The sequence below is a fragment of the Aptenodytes forsteri genome, unplaced genomic scaffold, assembly GCF_000699145.1.
Source record: "Aptenodytes forsteri isolate BGI_AS27 unplaced genomic scaffold, ASM69914v1 Scaffold200, whole genome shotgun sequence".
Lineage (NCBI taxonomy): Eukaryota > Metazoa > Chordata > Aves > Sphenisciformes > Spheniscidae > Aptenodytes > Aptenodytes forsteri.
This window is the reverse complement of record NW_008796187.1, coordinates 1,318,562-1,337,106: the sequence shown is the minus strand read 5'-3', so window position 1 is coordinate 1,337,106 and position 18,545 is coordinate 1,318,562.

The following is an 18,545-nucleotide window of genomic DNA, read 5'->3' as shown; positions in this document are numbered from 1 at the left end:
CCTTCTTATCAGGTAGATAAATATTTGATTAGAAGAATGTTTTGGTCCATCAGTTGTTACAGTGCCACAGTATACAGTATCTTCTATCTTGCTTTACATCTGAAAGACACTTTTTCCATTTTTTGGCCTGGAAAACCTGCAGAGGTGGGAGTATTATCCTTTCTTCACCTCTTTCCCCCAGTTAAATAGCTGTTTAACTCACAAGTGCCATTTGGGAGTAATTAACATTTACTTTTCATCCAGAAGTGGTTAGATTGACATAAATCTCAGAAACACCTGAGCCTTTGTCTGTTTCACACTAAAATATGTGATGGATTTTTATTACATGTTTTTAAAACAGTAAACTTTATTAGTGCCATGCACATCATTTGCTACAGATGAGAAAGCTTTAAATACTAATGATCTTACTCTTCACAGACCCTGGTAGCTCTGATGTTATCAGCACTGTAATGAAAGCAGAAAGTATGTGGTTTCTGACATCTTTGAAATTCACAAGCGCAGCTGAGGCTTGTGTTGGTACTACTCTTAGAACAAAACATCATTGGGACTATGTCCTTAATATCTTTTGTAATTAACCTAGTAGCTGGAAGACTTACTACCCCTTATAATTCACCGAGTCAGGGCTCAGTGAATCAATGGGACTGGAATGGAGATGTTCCTACTAGCACAGCCCATATTCTATCACTTCTGGGTTTTGTAAAATTCTAGTTCTGAGACTGTAAAGGCAACATATTTACATAGAAAAATTAACATCAAGATGAATGGAATATTATACTGTGATATTATAAAAAAGAAATTTTTTGAGGACCAGCACTACTGAAGCGGTACAGTACAATTTCTGGCTTTGAAAAAGGGGCAAAAGTAACTGTGTTTGAATGTTGATAAAGTCAGTGTTTGTGTAAAGAACTGAACAGGGAGAAATATTTCCTTGTGAAATGCTCCTAGCAGAAAAAGAAAAAGGGAAAGCTTTGAAACAGAAGTTGCTATGTCTTCCCAAATAATGTTTAAAAGTACATGGAAGTGCTGATTCTGTCTCAGTTAAAATGTAAGTGCACACACTATATGCAAAGAGAAATAAGAATCTTTTTAATGATGATAATTAATTAGGTGCTTTCAGCCTTTCATTCTGTCATCAAGTTTGTGCTTTCTGTCACTAAAGCCAACACCTAAAACAAAAAGTTGGGACATCAAATGAAAGAAGAGATTGTGTTTCTAAAGATCTACAACTTATAATGACATATGTACTGTTTCAATTTTAAATGATTAACAAAAAATTTAGGCAGACTGCTCATATACTTTAATGGCACTTCCCATTGCAGTCTGTGTGTAACTCGTGAGGATTTCAAGAGAGAAATAACGATCTTTTATTCTTTTCTCAAGCTGATAGGAAGAAGAATAATTCTTTTCATAATGCAAAGTTAAAAAAACCCAAACAAACCTACCTGTAAACATCTTTTACAATGATAAAGCTCAGAACTCATAATGCCACCAGCTATGTTTAGAACATTTATTTTCTCCCTACTCCTGACTGAACTATGCCTAACAAATACCACAAGGTTAAAAAATTACTCCCATTCATGGGGAAAAATACATGGAGCAAATGGTATTTTTTAAAGATGTAGTTAACCAAGGTCAAAAGGTCAAAAGAGGTCAGTAATCCTGCTGCATTAGTCTTTGCAATAAAACATTGGCAAGGACTGTTATAAGCCACTTTGTCTCTCTCCCTATGTTTTGGGAAGCAGATTATTTTTTACTTCAGTGTAGCTAGTGAAGTGCAGCCCAAACTGAAGATCCCACAGGGAACACAATGTTTCTTTCTTTTTCTCTTTCTCAAACCCTCTGCCTAAAAAAAGTAAGTATTTTTCAGACAACCTCCATACTTTATTCTACATGGGAATAAACCTGGCCATGGAAAATCAGACATCCAGCCCATAAAAAGTAAAATTTTATTGTTCAAATATCTCCTTGCAATGGTGGAGACCTAGCTGCAAGTCTGCTCTGTGAGATAGTCCTTTGTGTTGCTCCTCCTCTTATTGACAATTGTATTCTGGTTTTGATAAACATTTTCATCCTAGATACATAGAAATTCAAAGCTTTTAATGCAAAGATTTCAATTTAGATTAACTGGCATTTTCAGGTGCAGAAATGTTGGGAAAAGTGTCCTTTTTAGGCAAAATATATTCCCTAAATTTCCATTGAGAGTGGCTTGCTGAGGGACAGGAGAAAGAAAAAGAAAAATCAGAATGGGGTGGATATGGAGGTGTTTTGTGAGGCTTTTTCATGGTTCTGCTTTAGGTTTTTTGTACACTAGATGCTTGCATATAGATGAGAAACTGAATGAGAGCTAAGCCAAGCACAAGTTTTTTCTTGCGCTCTGAAAATGGGAGTCTTTCAATCTAATTTATTCTATTGTAAACATCCAAAGCCTAAAGCCTGCTCTAGTTGAAGTGTAGTCTCTCCCTCTTATGAACACGGCTATACTCTTTATTGTGGACACAGCTGTTAAGGGATGCTAATGTCATGGATGTAACATCAGTCACTTTAGTAAACTGATGAAGAATTAGATTCTCTTTTTCAAAGAGGCAGTAGCTTATCTTGTGAGCCCTTACTGTGGCCGGTGCCCTATGCTATTTAGAGGGACTGAACTGCTCCAGAGCTTTACAGAGCTTTGGATTTCAGATTTCTTCCAGGTACCTACACACAACCACTCTTCTCTTGCACAAGAGGCACCATCTGTTTACCTGCTCTGAACTTTCTGTTCTCACTTTTCATTTTCCAGGCCTTAGGCCATAAGTCATTCACTGTTATTGAAGCACACAACCACCAGTAGAGAACTTTTGCTTGTAAACAGGGCTCTTCTTCATGTATCTTCCCCTGTGAAAGAAGGAAGCATATTTCTAACTGGTGTCTCACACCACAGCTGGTCTTGCTTCCAGCAGACAGTTCCTGGACCAGGAACCCACTCGCTGGGAAAGATGATCTCCAGACTGCCTTGATCCTGAGCAAAGGCAGGGACAGCTGCAGAAACTGGAGACTACTGTTCAAGGACAGGGCTCTTCTTCATGTATCTTCCCCTGTGAAAGAAGGAAGCATATTTCTAACTGGTGTCTCACACCACAGCTGGTCTTGCTTCCAGCAGACAGTTCCTGGACCAGGAACCCACTCGCTGGGAAAGATGATCTCCAGACTGCCTTGATCCTGAGCAAAGGCAGGGACAGCTGCAGAGACTGGAGACTACTGTTCAAGGGTCATAATGTCTTGACACGGGGAGAAAGCCAGCATACAAAGGTGATCTGCTTGTAGCAATCTGTGCATCTAAACATACAGACTGATGAATTTTGTAGCAGTGATTATGTAGCTCTGAGATTCCGTAACTTAACATTGAAGCCAGGATAACACAAATATCCTTGTGGCCTAAACTGTAGCTGCTAATAGAGGTGCAATTTTCTGATCAAGCCAGGTCAGAATTAAAAGTCATGCCCCTGAATGCTTGGCAGCTGCACTCCTGTGTGTACCCAGCTACAGTGCACCTAAGGCCTGAAAGTGCTCTACAGTATTAAAAGCTAATTTAACAGTCTAAGGCCATTTGTCAGCCTAAGTGGAACATGATAATTGAGAAGAGGCAATTCTTTCAAAACGTTCCCACTTTTCCAGTTCTCATGTCTCTTGTTTTCTTCTCCTTTTTACATAGGAGGGAAATGACATTTTCTGAATCAATGGGTACTAGTAGAGAAAGGAGCAATACAAATCTTCTGAGTCCTAATTCAGTGAAAAACCCTTTGCGGCCTGCTTGCTCAGAAATATTTATAAATATTGGAATTATGAACATACATATACTGTCTTAAGTAAAATCGAGATGCTGATGATTAACCATTAAAAATAGTTATGGTGCCAGATTGAATAAATTTATAATTCATACATCAGTAACATGCATTTCTTTAAAGTTTATTGTCTGTTAATGATTTTAAAGACTACCCATATTTTTCTCATCTATTAGCATTCTTGTCACTGACTTCAATGCTTTTTGGATAAGGGCCTATAGCTACTCCTTTAATGAAATGGTAGCGTGCTTACCCCTCATTCTGAAGCTTTGAAGGGAGGGTCATCTGACTAATGACAGTGTTTTGGCCATCATGCTAATAATTGCTTAGAAACTGTACTTTATCTAGTTAAAAGTATTTTTAAGTATCAGTATTTACCATCTTACAGGTAAGAGACTGTAGCAGTATACTGTAAGTTTCACTCATAACTACTTCAATGTCTAAATACTAATAGACACACAATTAATCCACCCTGGCACATCTAAAACAGTAATTACCTAATGCCATTCACGTGGTGTAGGGTTAATTGAAAGAGGTCTTGACCTTCATGACCTATCAGTTTTGCTTCATCAGCTTGACCCAGGTCAGAGATTCTCCCTGATAACTTTTGCTTATCAATAAAACCTCACTGTATCTAGAAACAGCATGTGTATTTGTATGTGTATGCATGCATATCATAAGGGTGTGTATGTATATGCACAATAATAACAACTAAATAATAGAAATAATAAATATTTGTGATTTTTATCTTTTTTTTTCCCAAGTAAAATAGAAATTATGTAAATTGCAAAGTGAAGACTGTGTTACTTTTCAGTTTGTAGCTTAAACATGATACCAAAGCTGATTTTTCCAGGTGAGACTAGAGCAAATTTGTTGTTGTTTATGTTATCACAAATGCTTTTGAGAAGAGAATTTGGCTGACACAAGGTTTTCAAATGTAAATATATATTAAAATAAGTCCTCTTTAATGTAAAGATATAATTAATCAAACACAGTTCTTGGTGACTAATGCACCTAAATGTTAGGTGAGTGGAAAAACTGAGATACTGGTTGAATTTCATGCTGTGCTATAACTGGAGGGAAATGTGTATTCCATTACGTCCCCCAAACTTATTAAAGAATATTTAATTTAAAAAGTTGAGTACCTGAAAATTAGGAAATGCCAGAGTTAAAGTTACTTCTGGAGTTACACCAAGAAGTCAGTTGTTTTGTCCTGAACCTCATGTTGTGTCTTTAGTTCATTATCACAGAAGAGATCACTGCCTCTGCTTCTCCCTTCCTAAGCCCAAAGCCACAGTAGGTACAAATGCGTTCAAATACCTGGAGGGAGGGTGCAAAGAGGACAGAACCAGACTCTTCTCAGTGGTGCCCAGTGACAGGACCAGAGGCAATGGGCACAAACTGAAACACAGAAGGTTCCCTCTGAACATCAGGAAACACTTTTTCACTGTGAGGGTGACTGAGCACTGGCACAGGTTGCCCAGGGAGATTGTGGAGTCTCCATCCTTGGAGATATTTAAAAGCTGTCTGGACACGGTCTGGGCAACCGGCTCTAGATGGCCCTACTTGAGCAGGGGGCTTGGACCAGATGACCTCCAGAGGTTCCTTCCAACCTCAACCATCCTGTGATCCTGTGATAGGTAAAGCAGCGTTAGGAAAAGCATCATAAATTCTCAGGCAGGATATGCTCAGTTGCTTTGTGTAATTAAGGTGTATGTGCTGCCTTCGTGAGACTGTGCGAAAGAGGTCCAGGTAGCGAGATTCAGTACCAGATGCCTGACCAGCCACATTGTTTAATTGTCGGTTTGTTTCCTGCCCTAGATAGGACCGCTCCAACTAGTGAGGCCCAGGACAAAGCCCAGAGTTTAGATAAATTTCTCTTGGCACTACTCTCCAGAGGCAGTGTGGAAAAGATGGAACCAGGGTATTCTGTTAAACCACACCATTTAGGTCCCCCTGCCTGACACCTTAGCACCCTTTCACGTGGCAGCTCAGGCAGTGTCACTTATCCCCCAGTTTCATTTTATAGTAAAACCACTCTAGTAGGCTACAGCACAATCCCTTTATTATTCCAGAGAGTTCAGTGCAAAAACTACATGGTAGTAATGATGACGCAGGAAGCAGGGAGAACAAGTGTCATGACAGTCCCTCGGCAGAGTGGCAGTGAGCCAGCCACCTGGGGGGCTGACATGGGGTCCTGGGCCCTGGGCAGGGTGGGGGGAGCCCCGGGGAGCTGGTGGTGCCCTCCGGTCCCACAAGCAGCCAGTAGAATCACCCCTACTGATCAATCACTCCCAGGCCGCGTGGGGCTGTATGTTTCATCACGCCATCAAGTCCTCCATTAGCTTACCTACATCGAATTCTGTATTAATCACACTTTAAAGATGCAGCTCTCAATATGAAATGTATAATGCTTCTGAGATGAACCATAATGCAAGCAGAGTTGTTAATGCATTTTCAACAAAGATTTGCTAGTAGGTTACTCTGCCTTCAGAGAAAAGGAGCAGATCCAGGAAACTGACCCGTCGGAGACCCCGTGCATACTTAACCCTCAGTTCTTTATGCATCACATGCACTGTAATCTTGTTTTCTTTGACATTTCTCAGATGCACTAATCCTTTCATCCTGTGAGATCAAATCTGAACCCTCATTGATTTTATGCTAAGGCAGCCGATGGGCCCCTAGACAGTAACTTCTGTACCCTGCTCATAGTAGGTCAGTTGTGTTTTCTGTCTATTGCCTCAGTGTAAATGTATATTTTACTGGTTAGTTCACCTACTAAATATGACTCAGACATGCTGATTTACACCTGTTTCAACCTATTGGCCCATGTGTAGTTATTCTGAATTTACATTAAGCTAAATCACATAACTGAAGAGACATACTTTCCCCCATCAAAGTGCTAAAGGGAAGACTGTGCTGCCAATCCTGTCACCGGAGGATATATCCCCGTAAATACTTTGTGAACTAGACAAGAGAACAAGAGACTGTTGTTGATAATGCTAGTGTGTTGTGGCTGTCCATCACCCATGAAGGCAAAGTATCTTCCAGTTCCAACAAGGGCTGAGATTCTTCATAGGCCGAATGAATTAAAGAGCAAAAGACACTTTGTAGTCCACAGGAACATATCAACTATTGGCAAGGTATTAACAAAATCTTTCTAATCAGATACAACTGATACAGCCTTCAGTATTGTTTTTTTCTTTGTATACAGCAATGGTCCCCAGTTCACTCTGTTAACTGGGATGGAAAAGCTTTAGAAGAAGATAGAATGGGTGGCTGGTTTTCTAAAATTATTGTTAGGGAGCTTTAGGGAAGTGAGTTCCTGCCAGTAATTCTTATTTATGAAAAGAATTGCTATGGAATTGATTCTGTTGAGTTTCCTGAAATTGTACAACACTTAATCCTGTGAGTGGTCCCAGGAAAGTAGATCGTGCTTCTGAGACATCCTGGTTTTAATTTCTAACAGATATTATTGGGCTGTGCGAATTTTATTTTGTAATAACAACATATTACATTGAATTTGTAGAAATGGGATATTTTGTTACTGATGTCTACTTGATATCTCCAGCTGCTCTGAAAATTTGTCACAGAAAATTATTCATTTGTCTTCTGTTCGTCTTTTTTCTGCAGCTTTCACTTCTCAGTTCACCACAGACCTCTCTCTTTCTCACTCACATGCTTTATCTCTGTGGTATTTTTGAACTATGATGCATTAGATATAAAAATGATCTGAAACTGTCAGCAGCTGAAATAAAGTATCTTATGAACATCAGAATATGATGCCTGTTGGTGTAGATTTATACTCCCTACTCAGTCAATGAGATACATGTGTCTCTGGTGTTTGGGTACTTTCTGAACATGTAGTAACTATTATTCCTGGCACGTGTGTGGCTGATTGTTTCCAGAATGAACAAAACATAAGGCAGCACCATTATGTCTGGTAGATGCAGGCCACACTCTCAACAGTGGTCTTGTTTTTATAAATTAGTTAAATGGTTTCCAGAGAATGATGTGCTGAACTATTTGGGACTCATTTCTTTTAAGCAAATGATGAAAGGATTTCCAAGTAGTTCCAAATGGTCCATATTTGCTTTGTTTAACAGTCAGGCATACCAGTCACCTGGAAAGTATCTATAAAAGATTGAGGCTGTGACAGAGTCATTTACTTTTATTTAATCTTTGTTTTGATTCTAAGCACTACATTTATACTTAATAGGACGTTACCATATTAATAAGAAGTTAATATAAAATCATGAATAGAATAAATTTGTTTATGGCTTAAATTTGTACGGAGTGTTTCTTTACATATATTTGCATTTTAAAAAACTGTATCACCTAATGTTCACAGATAAAATTGTTGCCTCATTCTAACACAGAATACAGGATTTTTTGGTAAAATGGTAAATCTCAGACTTAACTTCATCCTAGTAAAAAGTAAAGTTCTCTAAGGAATGTTAATTTTTTAGTGTAATTAGGAGCTGATGGTATAAAGTAGATATCAGAAGGTGTCTGATTACTCAAAATTACTTTACTTTCCACCAGCTTATAAGAGGAATAAGAACAAAGTGATTTAGAAATACTGCAAAATTATCAAAGTTCCCAAGATTGCCTAGGGCAACGTCTCAAATAATAGAGAAAAAACAGCCCTTGTTTTCATCTTTCATTTTGTATCCTGGAAATAATTTCTTTGCAAGATACCTTCAGAATAGATGTTGCTTGTCCCAGAGGAAACTAGTTTTCATTGCACTTTTAATATCTGATCAGATGAGATTGAGATCTATCATTAATACTGATGATTATAACGGTCCCTATCAGAATCTGAAGAATAAACTGAAGACAAATTTCTTTGAGAAGCTTGACTTTGTGTTTGAGCAGAACAGTTTTTTAAAAAGCCATAAGCAATACAATTCTTAGTGATTTTAACTTCTCTCTAAATGCTCTTGAAAGAAAAAAATGTATTTCTGCCTTGTTGGACTACCCTATCTTCTTCGCATCCTATTCCCTCGTAGTAGTACAGATGATAACAATATTTAAATAACAGTAAATATCTTCAAAGGAAAGTATTATTAAAAGTGCTTTCCAACGCATTCTGCTGTGCATAAGAAGAAAAGCAGAGAAGTTATTGCAAATATTTTGAATGGGTCTCAGACTTTGGAGGCTTTCATTTGTGGATTCTGCAACAAGACAATCACCTTGTCTTAAATTGAGCTTACAAGCTTCTATGCTGGTGAGGTTCGTTTGATGGTATTATGTTAGCTGAGGCTCTGGAGATCATTTTCATTCAGGTCAGTACGTTTGGATCTGCTTAAATCCTGTCAATGGAACTGAAGATCACAGCAAAAGTTGAGCAGCATTTAACTATGTCCAAATAGAAATGGATTTTTGGAAATCTAAGTCGTGTCTTCATTTGTGCTTATAGGAAGCTGTATGATTTCCTGCGGAAGAAAATGTGAATACTCTGAAAACTGCCTTTTTGTTTTAATCTGACCAGATGGAATGAGGCAATGACAAATATCCTTTTTTGAATATGTAGTCTCTAGTTTCTGATGATCTAGTATTTTTTATTATCCTTAAGGTAGGGATTCCCTAGTATTCCCTAGATCTGCAGTGAATATACAGCAATGTGTCTCCTGTGAATTAGTGCATCCCATCTAAATTCAGAAATTGCTTTATGCAACCTTAATTCAATTTCAATATCTATTTTTTCAATATGTATTTGTGCTTAGACAGCTGCATAAAATTTAATGTAAAAACAGAAAACAGAAGGAAAAAGGTGCTGATTCTGGGTGTGACTCATTTACATTGTCCTCATGAACTGCTTCACAAATATTAATGGTTATTGCCCTGATAAAACCCATACCTGGTAACTCAGACCCTGTGCTTTGAGAAGCTTGCTGATTGCCAAATACTTCTCATATATCTAAGCTAACAAGTGACAAAATTAAAAATTCTTTTTTTGATGGGGAGAGAAGAAAGTCAACAGTTCATTCAAACTCCAAAGAGAAAACAAAATATAGAGAATCAGGAAATGGATTGAGACACATCTCCAGGAATCAACACACTCTTTTGAAACTCCTTTTCAAGAGAAAATTGCCAACTTTCTCAGAGCTACATTTTGAACCTGTTTTGGGTTTGTTTTGTTCTATTTCTTTTGCAAAGGAAAAGATTCAGTTGTTTTCCAAGATCACAGATGAACTAGCTGTTGTTCAAAGTCGTACTTTCAGGTAAAAGCTCAGCATAAAGCATATCTAGTAATTTGCATTACCAGAGGTATATTCCTTTTGTTGCCCTTGCCACCAACATAGACTTTCATTATAAATCTGCTTCATAAAGTAAACTTTTTTTCCCAAACTACTAATCCAATAGCCTTTCATTAAAATCCCCCGTTAAAAACACAACACTGAAATAATAATGATCAGCAATGCCAAAGGCTGACAAACAGTGCCAGCAGCTTTCAGAACAGCTCAATGTGCTAATCACTTCATATACTTTTCACAATACAGTCTTTCATTTCTGAATTTTTTTTACAGTAAAATCCTATCATTTTAGTTTGCAATGACTATTTCTTTCTGCTTTATGTGGTATAATTTTAAAAGAACTGAAGAGCTTGCAAGCTGAGAAAGGTAAAATTGCTGAAATTAAGCCTATGAAAAGGTTTGGTTTTGTTTTATCATGCCAGTAATTGTTAATGAAAAACAGTCTTTCCCATCAGTAAATGTCTCTTTTAACCTGTACATTTCTAAAGGAGAAAAAAAATTAAAACATATGTTCAAGTTCTAAAAACAAGTATTGTTTTTAAAATAAAGTCAAAAGGAAGCATCACTTCAGTTGTCATGTGGGAAGGGTTACTTTGTTGATGACTGAGGATCAAGTAGCTGATATGAAACTTGCACGTACTGCCAGAACCATCTTGGACATCCAGCATAGTTATTCCACCTTGTTTTATGCTCAAGGAGACAATTAGCCTCCCGACTGCTTGGAGAGGAAGAAGAGCTGTGCTATCTTATCATATCAATATTTACTCAGAAAGTTCTTATGTCTCTGGTCATATGTTAGAGTCTTAGAAGCTAGCCTACTTTTGCCCAACTTTTAAAATTATTAGATTAAAGCTCCTTTAAGAACTTTTTCTGTGTCCTATATGAGCCTTTGACTAACCTAAGAATAGATTCTGGTTTTCCCATTTCCCTACAGTCCACTCTGAAGCAGAGTGGATAAAGTGGCAACCTGTCACAGAGGATGACTCCACCTGACCTGCTATGCTTCACGTAGCCAGAGAATTTATGCACAGAGAGAGAAATGACATTGTTATTAACACTGCTGAGTCAGTGCTTTCAATACTGAGATCAGAGAGCCATCTTGGCCATCTGTCTCATGTAGCCTGTAAGATGGATCCCAGAACTGACATCTAACTTCAATGTAAAAAGTCTGGATTACTCAGAATCACACAGAATAGAGATGGATTGTCTAGTCTCTTGGGATTGTCTAGTCCAGCTTCCCTGCTCAAGCAGGGTTAACTACAGCAGGTTGCTTAGGGCAGTCTCTAGTCAGGTTTTGAATATCTCCAAGGATGGTGACTCCACAAACTCCCTGGACAACCTGTTTCAGTGCTGAGTCACCCTCACAGTAAAAAAGTGTTTCCTGATGTTCAGACATAGTTTCATGTGTACCACTTTGTGCCCTTGTCCTGTCAGTGGACACTACTGAGAAGTGTCTGGCTCACTCTTCTTTACTCTCCCAATCATATATTTACACTCATGGATAAGATCCCCCCAAACCTTCTCTTCTCCAGGTGAACAGTCCCAGCTCTCTCAGCCTCTCCTCGTGTTAAAGATGTTGCAGTCCCTTAATCACCTTTGTGGTCCTTTGCTGCACTCACTCCACTATGTCCATGTCTCTCTTGTACTGGGGAGCCCAGAACTTGACCTAGCACTCCAGATGTGTCTCACCAGTGCTGAGCAAAGAGGAAGGATCACTTTCCTTGACCTGCTGGCAATGTTTTGCCTAATGCAGCCGAGGCTGCTATTGGCCTTCATTGCCACAAGAGCACACTACAGGCTCATGGTCAACATGGTGTCCACCCGGACCCAGAGGTCCTTCTCTGTCAAGCTGCTTTCCAGCCAGTTAGCCCCCAGCCCGTACAGGTACATTCCTCCTCAGGTGGAGGACTTTGCTTTTCCCTTTGCTGAACCTCGTGCATTCTTCTCTGCCCATTTCTCCACCCTTTTGAGGTTCCTCTGAATGGTGGCACAGCCATCTTGTGTATGAAGCACTCCTACCAGTTTTGTATCGTCTGCAAATTTGCTGAGGGTGTACTCTGTCCTGTCACCCAGGTCATAAATGAAGATGTTGAACAGTATAGGAGCCAGTAGCGATTCCTGAGGTACAACCCTAATGACAGGATTTTTCAATTCTAGAAAATGGATGATTCTTCCATTAAAAAGAAAAAAAAAATCTTTTTTTGGATCTGACATGGATATAGATAAAGTCAGTTGTGCACTTTTGAGGTACTTGGTGTTTATTTATGTAATTTGTATCTAGTGAATACACTTCCTGCAGACCATCTTAATTCTTTACTTTTGTAGATGCCTATGAGACTAGAGATTCATTTGAGAAAGATAGTCTTTCTGTTATTTTTCTTAGGGATTTTCAACAGATAAAATTTACACTGCACCCGATTCAGAGGTGGGAAAGAGGGACATTAGCAGAGAATTGTCCTGGAATGGAATTAGCTGGGAACCTGTAAATCTGTCCTTGCTCAGATGTTTCTGTCCCTACATGTTCACAACTTTTCTATCAGAGTAAAGGAGTTTCCTAATTAGGTTAGAATTGTTCTCACAACAGAACAATAGGAAGAAAAATTTAGGGACATTTAAAAGAAACTATGGCTGTTTGGTACATTAAAAACTGCTCTGGAAAGCAACTTTCATAGAATATTACATAACTAAAGAAAATTTTCTTCAACATATTTTCCTCTTTCCATAACATTAAAGAGTTGTTCAATACTCAAACCAAACTTATTTAATTTTCAAATTATATTGAGCGGGGTATCTTGAGCACCTGAAAGCACTTCTCAGACCTAGTGATCTTTTGTCATACCATGACAGTGCAACATGTTAAAATGAACGTGTCTCTTGAGTCTACTACCTGTGCTATCCCACCCCTATGCCTTAGATTAATTAGAATGAGATTTAGGAGCTAAACAGAGAGGGAATTTCAGTATATTCAGCAGATCTTGTCTGGCACAGTCGGGGTACCAGCATTGCAGGTGTTACTATGGAGGACGACTGGATAAATCCCAGTGTTTAAGGGATTTAGGAAAACAATTTATCTGAGGAAATAAGGCTAGGCACTCAAGGTATGCTCTGCAACATTGCAATTTGCAGTACATAAATACATCTGGGAACTCAACTTCCAAACACTCAGGCTAATAAAGGGCAAGCTCTCCTCATTTAAAATCCTAGGGACCTTAGAGGTTTATCAGTCTTAGTACAGTGAAAGGGATGGACTACGTTGTGCACTTTTTGCAGTAGAAAGAAGGAAAGAAAAAGTTGTGGCCAAATAGGAAAGATAAGCTTAGCAATGATCAGATAAGTGGGAAGAACTAATGACTCAATTAGGATGCTCTAGATAACTAAGTAAGATTTATATTTGGCAAAGACTCAGCAGAAAATTGTTTTACAAGTTTTGCAGTGGAAGAAGAGTTATGCTGTGTTTGTAGCAAGGGTATGTTGGACATTATCCTGGGTAGCCTTTTTTGCTTACCAGTATTGTTCCTTGATTTCAGTGTGACTTCAGGTCCTTAGCAAGTGAGAACTATTAACTTCAGTAGGAGATGTACTGCTCAGAATATGGCATGATTGCTGTACTTACTAAGCTTACTTAATATGCTATTAAAAAAAGCTCATATCTGACTGGATTGTCGCAAAGCATAGCCAGGTCATAGAATCATAGAATCATTAAGGTTGGAAAAGACCTCTAAGATCATAGAGTCCAATCATCATGAGGTTTGAGAACTATTAACTTCAGTAGGAGATGTACTGCTCAGAATATGGCATGATTGCTGTACTTACTAAGCTTACTTAATATGCTATTAAAAAAAGCTCATATCTGACTGGATTGTCGCAAAGCATAGCCAGGTCATAGAATCATAGAATCATTAAGGTTGGAAAAGACCTCTAAGATCATCGAGTCCAATCATCATGAGGTCGTGTAGAGCTGTGAGAACAAGTGCCATTTACTTCATTGTATGCACACATATAGACCCTGGTAGGTAGGGAGAAGTGACCCACAAGGGTGTCAAAGGAGCTTTGTGTGCTTCCACAGCAGAACACTTTCCCAACCAGACTATGCTTCTGAAACAACCAAAACAGGTGGAATTACATACTGTTTTCCCTTACTCCAAGAGTGAAAATACTATGTTATTCACAGCAGTGTTCCCATCAAGCTTGAGAGACAAGACAGATCCGTGGGACTTTGTGTAGATTTTATGGGGACTTATATACGATATCCTTACAGTGGCCTGGATTGTGCAAACTCTAAGAACAGAAGTTTTATTCAGGGATCTCAAATCACTGTATAAGCAGATATAAATATTACTGTTACAAATGGAGAAATGGGAAAACAGAGGTTTTCTCTCCAAAATTTTACAGTGGGGTTTCCCTCCACTGGGTATTCCAAATGGGTGCAAGTCCATAAGTAAAAGGGAGAATAAAAACACTAAGCACATAAAGCATTAGCATGCTACAGGCAAGTGGGCTGGTGTTTTTAACAGGCTACATCAACCTGAAGTATGAAGCTTGATCATACTAAGGCTGTAAAAGGTCAACATTTTAGTATTATAAATCATACTATCCTAAGCACTTTTAGTCTTGGCCTCCTTAAGAATCTTTGCAGAGCTATTGTAATCACAGAGCTGTGAGCAGGCCAGTTCATTAAATTGCCGTCTCTGCTGCTTGCAGATGTTTGAGGCAGGTGTTCTGTACAGACCAGGGAGTTTGCTTTCTTCTGCTGCATGTTGCACTGGAGGTCAGAGGTTACACCTCAATGGCAAGGCCTCAACTGCATGGCAAGTCTCAGAGGTCTTTGTTAGGGGAGAAAAAGAATTCAGTCTCCTTAAAATTTATGTACTGCAAAAGATAACTGCACCTGCAGGCTGCTGCTCTTATTGAAAACACATGCTGGCTGTTGGAAGAAATATAAAATGCTACTCTGTAGTTCCTGTTGAGAATATGCAGGGACTCCAAATGATCAGTATTAGACCAGAGATACCAGAATGATTCATGATCCAACAGTACACCGTTCTGGTACGAAGTATATGTTTTTGTCATACACTCAGGGATTCGTGCAAATCCACATGTATTTAAAAATTGACTTTGGGCAGTGTTGTATTGCCATCAAACGGTTGCCCCGCATAATATAATGTATGCCAGCAGGCATTCTCAATGACCCAGCTAGTTCATAATTGGAAAAGGTTAGTCCAGTCTTTCCTGGCCACCTGTGTGTTGGCTTTTTAACTTCCCAAATGCAAAGAGCAAAGATAGATTCTTCTAGATGCAGGAAATCTGACAAAATAGACCACCCTTATTAGGGAATCTTCTGTCTTAAAAAGACCACTATAGGTTTCCAGGATAAAAATCTGCTTTGTTTTTGCTAGAAATAACCTCCAGCAAACACCAAGTTTTTGTCAGTTCATGTTACGTTAGTCAGGTATAAATGATACACTTATGGAAGGGGATGGAGACACCTTTGTCTTTCTTAACTTCTACTGACACGTGGCTGTGGTACTGCTGAAAGAGCTTTCAGCAATGACTGTTGGGGCTGTAATGCTAATAATTGCTGAAAGTTCATTAAAAAAATAAGACAAATGATAGAACAGCATCACTTACTAGAATCTCTAAGGCTGAGGCTTTCATTACCACTTGTTCATCAGAAGGAGCTGTTATCGTTTAATTTCTCACTATTACCATGTAGGAAATGTGAACATTCAGTCCTGAGTTCATATGATGTTCAGAGTGTTCTTCATGAAAATTTTGTGTGAAATAATGATGCGGGTTATGATGCAACAAGAAGTTTATTATGCCAATGTATTACATATGCCCCATACACTATACACAATCGCGTAATCTATGTACAGTAAAAGGTAAAGAATATATGAGGGGAATCCAAACATATTTTTTAATTCTGAAAAATCCATATGTATCACAAACATCTATATGTAGTTCCCTAACATCCAAATTTTTCACAGCTTAAGAGAGTAGAAATATGATAAAGAACATCTAATTTCATAATTTGAAATATTTCTAAACTTCTAACAACGTAAGAGTTTTCCTGTTAATTTCAGAGGTGAGGCATTTTCATCTATTTTCTGTTTTCCTTTCTTTTTCTCCTGAATAGTGAACCTACATAGTCATATCCAGTGATGAGATAACTATTTTCAACTGGTGATGAATAGGGCCAATGTCACAGGCTGGAATGTTTTGCAAGAAAAACAAAGAGTATCTATAATTTGAGTGGTGTTTTTCAGAACACCTAATATTCGCTTCAGCTGCAATCTGCTCACACAAATTATGACTTAGAGGTTATGCCAACCTCTAAGCCCTGATGGAGAAACAACAGTGAATAGTATTTCATCTAGTTTTTGATAAAGCATTTATACACATATACAGTGTACCGTTGAATGTTATCAAGACTTCTATAGTCATATTTACTAACAAGAAATCTTTCCTTATAATAATTTTTAGATTATGAAAAAAAAATGTTGCCTCAGAAGAGGCAACAAGGATCCCTATACCGCTCTACATTACCTACAAAGTCTCTGATGGAGGATAAAATCCTGCACAAATATTGTCTCTAATTAAAGTACTTGGGCAACGCAGTGCAGAACTGGATTCAGAACTGACAGTCAGCATGCTGAGTGAGGAGCAACCTAAACTAAGCTGATAGCAAACCTTGAGAATAGGGTTTATTTCTTAACCCTATTTCTTTCCATAACTTCTGCTTTGAATTTACAGCAATGAACCACAACTGCTTCTTTATAAATTGCTTGAGATCTATGAAAAAGAGAGTGTTCTTCCTCAATGTTGCAAATAACATCAGGGTGTATATAGAGTATCCCATCCTGTAGATTAATTCTGACATGTGCAGAGCCCCTTTTGCATGAACTTCTCCTTCTAAGATATTATGGAAGACTCCCAGGCCAGTCAGTCAACAAGCTCCCCTTTAATTCTGGCAGTACTCTTGAATATGTAGTTCCTTTTTTAACTTCTCTAGATATCTGGGCAGCCTCACGCCTGCAGGATGAACTTGTGTTATGCCAATATAGTTGTCCCTCACCCCGTGCCTCATTTCTTCATCACACTCGTCATCAGTTCTTTATGCAAAAAAGACCTTAGATGTATGCCTGCTGGTTTTACTTCTTTCCCTGACACCATGAAATAATGGCATCGCTGAGCAAAGGTAGCAAAGAGTAATGTCTTTCAGGTGCTGATGAAAATCTAGCCACATCTTAGATTTTCTGATGAAGGCCGCGGCGTGTAACAAACTACAGTCACCTTCCCAGACACTGCATTTGAAGAGACAGATTGTTCATTCTTTGCCACAGTCTACTGCAAGTTAGCAGGAGCGTAGACTTGCTAAACTGTGAGCATCACACTCCACTAGCAGCAAGAGAGGTGTATCTGGCCAATGAATGGAACTACCCATGATGGAGTAGAGTCAGGCGGAAAGAGACCCTCATCAGGCATTTCCCTCAATTCTAAGACTGCATACAAAATCCCCACACCCTCTGTGTGCTATTCAGTGCACAGTCCACTGGAAAGGCTTATGTCTCAGATGTCTGGTCACCTAGATTTCCACCAATTTGTTTGCTACATTGGAAGTTAAGGTCAGGAAAAAAATGGATGCACACAGGAACTGTCCATATGGACACGTTTCCACACAGAACATGGCACATTCTCCTAATTTCTGCCTGCAGTTCTTTCTACCTGCAACTCTACATTTCTCTCTAGTCTTTATTAGTGTCCAGGTCCTGACTAGTCTAGGAGGTCAGTGTCAAAGGCTCTTCATTTATCACAGCCAGCTACTTATGCCAAAGCAGCCACAGACCAGTCTCATTTCTGTCTCTCTCTGCTGGACAATGCAGTTCCCATGCATGTGTCACTCATTATAACTCACCAGATTCAGGCTTTCAGCAACATAACATCTCTTACCAACAGCGGGAGGGAAGGAGGTAGTGTCTCTTGAGTCTGGGTTGTGAAACACGAAAGGTCCCCTGTCTCCTATCTCTGGAAGTTCTCCGGGTAAGCAGGTCCAAGACCACCACTAGAACTAATGCCACGATCTGTGTGTAATTTCTAGTACCATTTACTGGCACAGTTTGGACCTCTTTATCTAATGCCCAGGGAATACTCATATGCTGTGGTAGCCCCTGTTCTCTCTAGCTCCAAAATATCACAAGAAAGTCTGGTTTACTGGGTGACATCTGAGTTGGCTAACTGCATATGCGAAGCTAATCAAAGCCATGCTCAGACATACTGTTTTGCACAAAGCTGTACAATGTAACCTGGAAAAAAATGGCAATCTCCCTCATGCTATCATAGACAACAGATTTCCAGCCTACATGGATTTGCTTATACATTGGTGCAGAATTCACACTCAGCCAAAAGACTGAGTAGATTAGATGGAGACATCTTCCCATATAGCTAGCCCCCGAATTTACTCTTC